This window comes from Galeopterus variegatus, unplaced genomic scaffold (genome assembly GCF_000696425.1).
Source record: "Galeopterus variegatus unplaced genomic scaffold, G_variegatus-3.0.2 Scaffold10383, whole genome shotgun sequence".
In the NCBI taxonomy this organism is placed as follows: domain Eukaryota; kingdom Metazoa; phylum Chordata; class Mammalia; order Dermoptera; family Cynocephalidae; genus Galeopterus; species Galeopterus variegatus.
This window is the reverse complement of record NW_007736494.1, coordinates 1-8,297: the sequence shown is the minus strand read 5'-3', so window position 1 is coordinate 8,297 and position 8,297 is coordinate 1. Positions and strand designations below refer to the sequence as shown.

At 37.6% G+C, this 8,297-nt stretch overlaps 1 pseudogene; it reads right to left on the bottom strand.

Annotated features, from left to right (window-relative positions):
* Positions 1-4,629: 4,629 nt before the first annotated feature.
* LOC103609971 lies at positions 4,630-7,098 on the bottom strand (annotated as a pseudogene).
* Between the last annotated feature and the right edge of the window lie 1,199 nt (positions 7,099-8,297).

The following is an 8,297-nucleotide window of genomic DNA, read 5'->3' as shown; positions in this document are numbered from 1 at the left end:
TTATTTGATGTGATGTATCACATTTATTTATTTGCATATGTTGAACCATCCTTACATCCCTGGGATGGATCCCACTTGACCACATTAAATTATCTTTTCAATGGGTTGTTGGATTTGTCTTACTAATATTTTGTTGAGGCCTTTCACATCTACGTTCATCAGGAATATTGGTCTGTAGTTTTCTTTTTTCATTGTGTCTTTTTCTGGTTTCAATATGAAGGTAAGAATGCCTTGTAGAATGAGTTTGGAAGTATCCTTCCTCTTCCATTTTTTGGAAGAATTTGACAGTGAAGCCATCTGGTCCTGGGGTGTTCTTTGTTGGAAGACTTTTGCTACTGCTTCAATCTCATTACTCATTATTGGTCTATTTAGGTTTTCTAATTCTTTATGATTTATTTCATGTTCTTAAATTCAAAGCATCCAGAAATCTATCCATTTCTTCTGTTTTCCAGTTGTTAGCATATAGTTGTTCATTATAATCTCTTATGATCCTTTGTATTTCTGTGATATCACTTGTAAGCTCTCCTTTTTCATTTCTGGTTCTGTCTTCCCTCTTTTTTTTCTTCACTAGTCTAGCTAAAGGTTTATCAATTTTGTTTATCTTTTCAAAAAATCAACTTTGTTTCTTTGATCTTTTGTATCATGTTTCTAATCTCTAATTTATTTATTTCTGCTCTGATTTTTATCATTTTTTGCCTTCTATTAATTTGGGGTTTGGTTTGTTCTTGTTTTTCTATTTCCTTGAGGTGTGATGTTAGGTTATTTATTTGAAGTCTTTCTATCTTTTAAAATATAGGCATTCATTGCTATATACTTCCCTCTTAGAACTACTTTCATTGTATCTTAGAGGTTCTGACATGTTCTGTTTTCATTTTCATTTGTCTACACAAATTTTTAAATTTCCTTTTAAATTTTTTCTTTGACCCACTCATTGTTTAGGAACATATTGTTCCATTTCTGTTTATTCGTACAATTTCCATTGTCCTTTCTGTTACTGATTTCTAGTTTTATTTCATTGTTGTTGAATAAGATAGTTGATAATTTTAATTTTTTAACATTTGTTAAGATTTATTTGGTGACCTAATATATGGTCTATTCTAGAGAATGTTTCATGTGCTGCTGAGAAGAATGTGTATCCTGCAGCTGTTGGATGGACTGTTCTATAAATGTCTGCTAGGTTCAATTGGTCTAGAGTAGAGATTAATTCTCCTTCTTGGTTAGATTTCTGTCTGGATGATCTATTATTTGCTGAAAGTGGAATATTAAGTCTTCAATTATTATTGTGTTTTAGTCTATTTCTCCCATTAGGTCTAATAATATTTCCTTTCTTTATCTGGGTTATCTGGTGTTGGGTGCTTATATATTTAGAATTGTTATATCCTCTTGTTGAGTTGATTCCTTTATCATTATATAATGACCTTTTAAATCTTTTTGTTTTTACTTTCCTTGATTTGAAATCTATTTTATCTGATATAAGTATAGCTACTTCTCTTTTTTTTGGTTTCCATCTGCATAAAACATCTCTTTTTATCTCTTCAGTTACAGTTGATGTGTTTTTATTTGTAAGTGAGGAAGGTTCTTGTAGGCAGCATATTGTTGGCTCCTCTTTATAATACATACAGCCATTCTGCATCTTTTTCTTTCTTTTTTCTTTTTGTGGCAGGCTGGTAGGGGGAATCTGACAAACCCTTGACCTTGATATTACCAACCACTCTGTATCTTTTAATTTGGGAATTAGTTTACATTTAGAGTTACCATTGGTATAGAGAGACTTGTTACTTCCATTTTGTTACATCTTTTCTTGTTGTATTGTGGATCCATTTTTTCCCCTAGTCTTCCTGTCTTCCTTGGTGATCAAGGTGATTTTTCTATATTTTATATTTTTATTTCTCACTATTTATTTTTAGTGTGACTATTATAGGTTTTTGTGTTATGGTTACTATGTAGCTTACACAAAAACCTCATCGTTATAACAACTTAACTTTGATTGCTAAGGAAAAAAGTAAAAACCAAAGCTGACACTATGTTTTGATGTTATCCCCCTCTTTTTTGCCTATCTCTTAAATGGTGGTTGTATTTGTTATTATCTTAATAGGTTTATCTTTTAATATGTAGAGTAAGGATATAAGTGGTTTCTTCACAACCTTTACAGCATTTGAGTATTTTGAGTTTGTCTATGTCCTTACTTTATTAGTGAGTTTTATACCTTCAAATGTTTTCTTGTTACACTTTAGCATTATCTTCTTTCAGACTGAGAGCTTCTATAGCATTTCTTGTAAGCCCAGTCTAGAGTTAATAAATTCCCTTAGCTTTTGTTGTCTATGAAAGTCTTTATTTCTCCTTTAGTAATTGTGGTGGATAAAGAGTTCTTGGCTCACAATTTTTTTTTCTTCAGTACTTTGAATATATAATTCCACTCTCCCCTGGTCTGTAAGGTTTCTCCTGAGAAATCTTCCAAAAGTCACATTGAGAATTCATTTGTTATGTGTTCATTTTCTTATGCTTCTTTCCGTATTCTTTTTCGTCTTTGGTTTTTGATAATATGATTATAATGTGCCTCGGAATGTTCCCCTTTGGATTGAGTTTGAATGGTGACCTCTTAGCTTTATGTCCCAGGAAGCTGTCATCTTTCTCCATACTTGGTAAATTTTCAATCTTTACTATCTTAAATATGCTTTCTAGATCTCTTTTTTTCATATCCTTCAGGTATGCCAATTACAAGAAGGTTATTTTGCTTGATGGTGTCCCATAATTGTCACAGTCCTGTTTCATTTTTTCTTATTCTTTTTTCTTTTTGCTTCTCTGATTGAGTAATTTTGTATGCTCTGTCTTTGATCTTATTAATTTTTTTCTATGTTTGTCCAAGTCAGCTGTTGGAGTTTTCTATAAGGTTTTCTAATTCAGATAATGTATTCTTTATTTCTAGAATTTCTATTTATTTCTTAAAGATCGATTCTATTCCTTTGTCAAGTTTCTTGTTCTGGTCCTAAATTGTTTTCCAAACACTTAATTTTCTATCTATATTTTCTTGTGACTTTCTGAATATCTTTAAGTGGATTATTCTGAATTCTCTGTTAGATGTTTCATAAACCCACTGTCCTTCTGGGTCCATTGCTAGTGCTTTGTTGATTTCTTCTGGTGGTGTCATATTTCTTTCTTCTTTCTCAATCTTTTTTTTTCATGTTGATGTCTGCATGTTTGAGAAGATGGCTACCTCTTCCAGGTTTCTTAGGTTTTCTTGGGTGATGTTAGACCTTTAGTGTACAATATCAGAACTTTGTCTCCATTCTGTGGGTTTTTTTCATCTTGTGATGAAAAATTCTGATAACCACCAATTAAACATTACACTGAAACTAATTTGCTGTTCTTTCACAAATGTCTGCATTGAGGAAGACTTATTGTGGGGACTGGAACTTGAATACTTTATTGGAGCTAAATTGCTGCCTTGCCATTGTTTCTCAGTCTGCAAAAATTTTTTTGTGTATACCAGATTTTATTTTTTCCCACCTTCATTCTTTTTTATAAAATATTTATTTATTTATGATTATACATATTTATAGGGAACAGTTTCCTATCAGTATTTGTATACAGACTGTAATGATCAAATCAATATTATTAGCATGTTCATCACTATAAATCATAATTATTTTTGTGTCCCTTACCCAATTACTTTCTAATCCCCTCCCCCTTTCCCACCTTCAGTAACTTTAGGTCTGTTCTCTCCTTCTGAAAGTTCAATGTTTTTTGTGGCCTTTCTTTATTTATTAGCTCCCACTTATGAGTGAGGACATGCAGGCATTCCAAATTTTAGTTTTTGGCCTTTTAGTCATTTCCAAGTCATATGGCAACCCACTAAGCAACTGGGCTGTGTGGAAAATTTAGCCCAGAACTAAGTCTTACCTGGAAATTGTGTTCCCTGTCGTTCTATCTTACCATCTTGTCCTGACTGTGTGGCACCCATGGTGATCAAGAGGCAGATCAGTTGCCAATACTGCACCTCAGTGCATTCCTGGTTTCTCAGAACTCCAAACATTTCTCACAGGGCACACCATCTCCTGGGAGTTCCTCTGTGCCCTGTGACATGCCAGCCTTGGGAGTGGCTTGGGCTGGAACTTATTAATGTGACCGTCACTCCTGATGTGACTTTCCAAACCTTTACAAACTAAGTGGGTCTCTCCTCCTCTTTCCCCAAGCTTTAGTGGTTTCAAGATGGCAGTTGTGTGCTTTAATTGTTGCAAGCAGATTGCTTGTGGGAGTAGTGATGCCAAGGATCATCTAGTTCACCATCTTGGTGACATCTTCATGAACTTTTAAAAATATCCTCATATTGTATTAGATTTGTACCTCACTATATTCTCTTTCTGGGTGCTAATGTAAATGATTTTTTAAATGATTATAAACACCTTGTTATGAGTTAATGGCCTGTACAACAGACCTATAAAAATGATTTTTTTAAGAAAAAAATAAATTTAGACAAACAAGAAATCTCCGTTCCAATACTGGAATTTATAGCCCACCTTAACTTATTAACATGACTTCTTGAAATGATAAGTAGTTCTTTCACTTATTTTCTCTTTGTTTTTTATTTTTTTGTTTCTGCTTTTTTTTTTTTTTCTTCTTTTTTTTTGGTTAGAAATTTCTCCAGTCCATGAAGCAATCCTGAAAAGACAGTGCTTTATTACAAAATTAGGCAAATTTTGTATCATTTCCATTCTTTCTTTTTTTTTATGGTATGTGTTTTTTTCTTTTCTTCCTTGCCCTCACAACTGAAATATGTGATTGGTGAGAGGAAGCCTATCACTTATTTCAGTTTATTAATCTGGCTGGCAGCCCAATCACACTGCACTATGAAAAAGCTTAGTGGCAGCCCAGCTCCACCCAGTTCACTGTGCTTTGGAGGTGATAGTGGTGGTGGAAGCAGCCCTGCTGGCAGAGGCCACTGTGAAAAGAGAGTCCTGGATAGATTCAGCTGAGGCCGAGGTGGTGTGAAGGCTGGTACAGGTGCAAAGCTCCCTGAAGAGGCTTTGGCAGCAGAGACCAAGCTAACTGGGTTTCTTGTGAGCAGAGAGAGGTTCTGAGGGTTCAGGAACAGATCGGCAGTCACGATGTTGCAGGATCCTCCTGCATTGGTATATACCAGGCTCCCAGTTGCATCCAGTGATGATATTGGAAGACAGCCACCAGAAACAAGAGCTTGAATAGTTGCCTGTATACTGTTGCTCATCAGAGCTGGGCCAAGAACACTGTCCAGGGTTCCTGGATTGAAACTGACTAAGGCATCTCCAACCACAAACTGTGAGGGTGCCATCTGGCCTGGCTTTAGTCCTGCAGCATCAACCATGGCAGCAAGACTGGCATTTGTTGGCAACTGTGCAGTTCCCTGGAGGATGGCAGCTGCTGCTATTTGTAAGCCTAATGCTGTCACCATCTCATGGCTGGTCCCAAGAAGGGAGGACAAAAGAGTGGAGGAGGTCTGGGTTGTGCTGATCTCACTGGCACTGGGTGACTCAGAGGTGGAGGCTGAGGCAGAAGGAGAGGAACTCAGAGAGAGGGGTGTAACTGCTGAGGAAGCTGGAGGTGCTGTAAAAATCATGGTCACCATGTTGTAAGTGGTGGTCGTAGTGCCTGAAACAGAAAGATTAGTTACTGCAGCACTGGTTAGAGGGAGGACAGGATTGACTATGAGAATAGCTGCTGCACTGTTCATCACAAGGGTTGAAATGGTTGCCACCAGTGAGATTGGGCTGGGGGAAACTGCCTTGATAGATGAGCTGCTGGTCTCACCACTGCTAGGTGGGTTGTTTTTTCCTTCTGGTGTTGGTTACAAAATCAAATATGATTCACTTCCTTTTCCACATTCAGCAATCATGGTGATCTCTTCTGAGGTAGGCTTTTGATTCTCCAAGAAACCCTTCTCTAAGGCCACACAGATGTTGGTCTCTATGCTGGTGCCTTTCTTCCTCCTATGGTTCAAGCCCTCAATTCCCAGCCCTGGAGAATGCAGGGCGGTTGGGCTAGAGAAAGCCCAATCAGGTGACAGGGTCTCTGCATCATTTAACCACTTCTCTAAAAGTGGCTTTACCTTGTACATGTTCTTAAACCTGAGGTTCCAAGCTTCAAAGCGAGAGATGGTAGCTTAGCTGAAGTCATTTCCATATAAGAAACATCAGCTGATGATGTTTCTCATATGGCAATGAGCCCAACATCACTCTGGGTGAATCCAAGTTCATTTCATCCTTGTTTGAAGGTTTTGGCAAAGTGCTCACTCTCCTCGAGGTCACTGGGCTCCTCCAAGCTAGGAGTATCAATTCACTTCACTGTTGACTAGATCTGAAGAAGAGTCTGAATTGGTTTTTCTTCTATTGTCCATGTCGTGATTGCTGGCTGGGAGGTGAGGGTGATGTTTAGCTGTGACTATAGGAGGTTGTCTTGGCTTTGCTGAGGTAGTTATCTTAAAAGATTTTGCACTTGCCAGAGACCCTGATGGCCCAGGGGCACCTGTGAGATGCTAAACTGCCCTAGTTGCAAGTTGTTGGTCAGATGTACCAACACAAACTGTTGCAGGTTGAGATTCTGCTGTTGAAGCTGTTGCAGTTGAAGATTCTGTGGAATCTGTATGGGCTGAGATGGGGGATCTGCATCATGCGTGTGGTGGCAGATGCTGAGATGGTGGCCCTAGCAGCACTGTGCTGTTGGCTGGCAGAATGCTGCTGCACTGCAGCAGCCGGCAGCTGTGCCTGCTGTAGTAATAACTGTTGTTGGGCTGTCATCAAAGTAAGCCTGGTTATCTGTCCTCCAGCCAGTATAAGCTGGGTCTGGGAAATGGCTGCCTGCACTGAAGGCTGCTGGGAATCCCCTAATTCTTCATTCGATTTAGACTGTCCATTTAAAAAGTGAGCAGCAGCCTGTAAACTTGTTCCAGCTCACTGGAACTGATGGAGATTTCCAAGGAAAGCCTGGTCCTGGGCTGTTGAGATTGTTTATCTGACAGGCACAAGCTGCTTCTAACATCCCACACCATTGGTTTGTGTGCCTGTGTTGCCATCTACACTCTCCATAGATGGAGATAGTTTGCTGGCTTCTTGATGGGTTGTTCATTCTTGAGTCTGCTGCTGCTGCCACCACGTCTGAACTCTCATTTTGCCTCACTGATATTGTGTTTTTAATGTAAATTGCATTTGTTTATTGTTGGTTTATAGAAAAGCATTTTACTTTTGTATATTAACTTTGTATCCTTCAAACCTTGCTATAATTAGTTCCAGAATGTTTGAAACAATTACCTCAGGTTTTTTATGTAGAAACCATTGTCTGCAAACAAAGACAGTTTATACCTTCCTTCTAATCTGTATAGCTTCTATTTCCTTCTCCTGTGTTATTTCACTTGGTAGGACTTCCAGTACAATGTCGAAAAGAACTGGTTAGAGGGGACATCTTGCCACTGAGTTTTGCACTTTAAGAATTAATTTACAGTATGTGAAATATATGTCAATGAAACAATCAAACAAACATCTAAAAGCTTCACATTCAACTCAGAAAAAAAAATCTGATCTTCTGATCCTGTCCTACGTGGCCTTGGAGATATAAGGTCTAGCATTTTTTTGCAATAATAGAGTCAATAGATGGTGATGATTATGTCAATGAAAATAAAATAGGAACTGGAGATAATTATAAGTGAAAAGTAACAAATTGTGTTCTCCAAAATCCCACTATTAAACTTGTGGGGGTGTTAAAAAGTCTACCTGGCTCCACCTAACTAGATTTCAGTTCACCTTGTATTGTCCCAGTTCTTTGATTAAACTAAAGATGTAGAGGAACCTTCATTCTTTGTGTTTATAGGGCACTTACTTTGTACCTATTATTATCCTGAGCTCATTTTAATGTCACATAAGTCTTGAAACAACAAATCATCCAAATTTCTCGAAGTAGCAACACAGGAAAAAGGTAAATTAAATATATGAAGAGGGTTAAAAGATGTGGGAAAAAAATAATGGTAAGAAAAGTTTTCTAATAAAAGAAAGAAATTTTACTAGAGTTGTAATAATACTACAATCACAAATTAAGGTTTTTATAGTCTTTGAAAATTTGTCCTAGCAAAATTATTAAATCATGTTTATTGTCCAGTAAACACTTCCACACATTATTGTGAAGCTAGTGAAAAAATTTAGACCATTAAATACTTTTCAGTCCACAAAGGCAGAGAGAAGCTCGTCAGACTGCCACAGACCCGTGACCCCGTAAGTCACCCCCAGTCCAGCCTCAATTGCGGGGTGAAGCCCTACTGCTCCCCGCCCACCTGG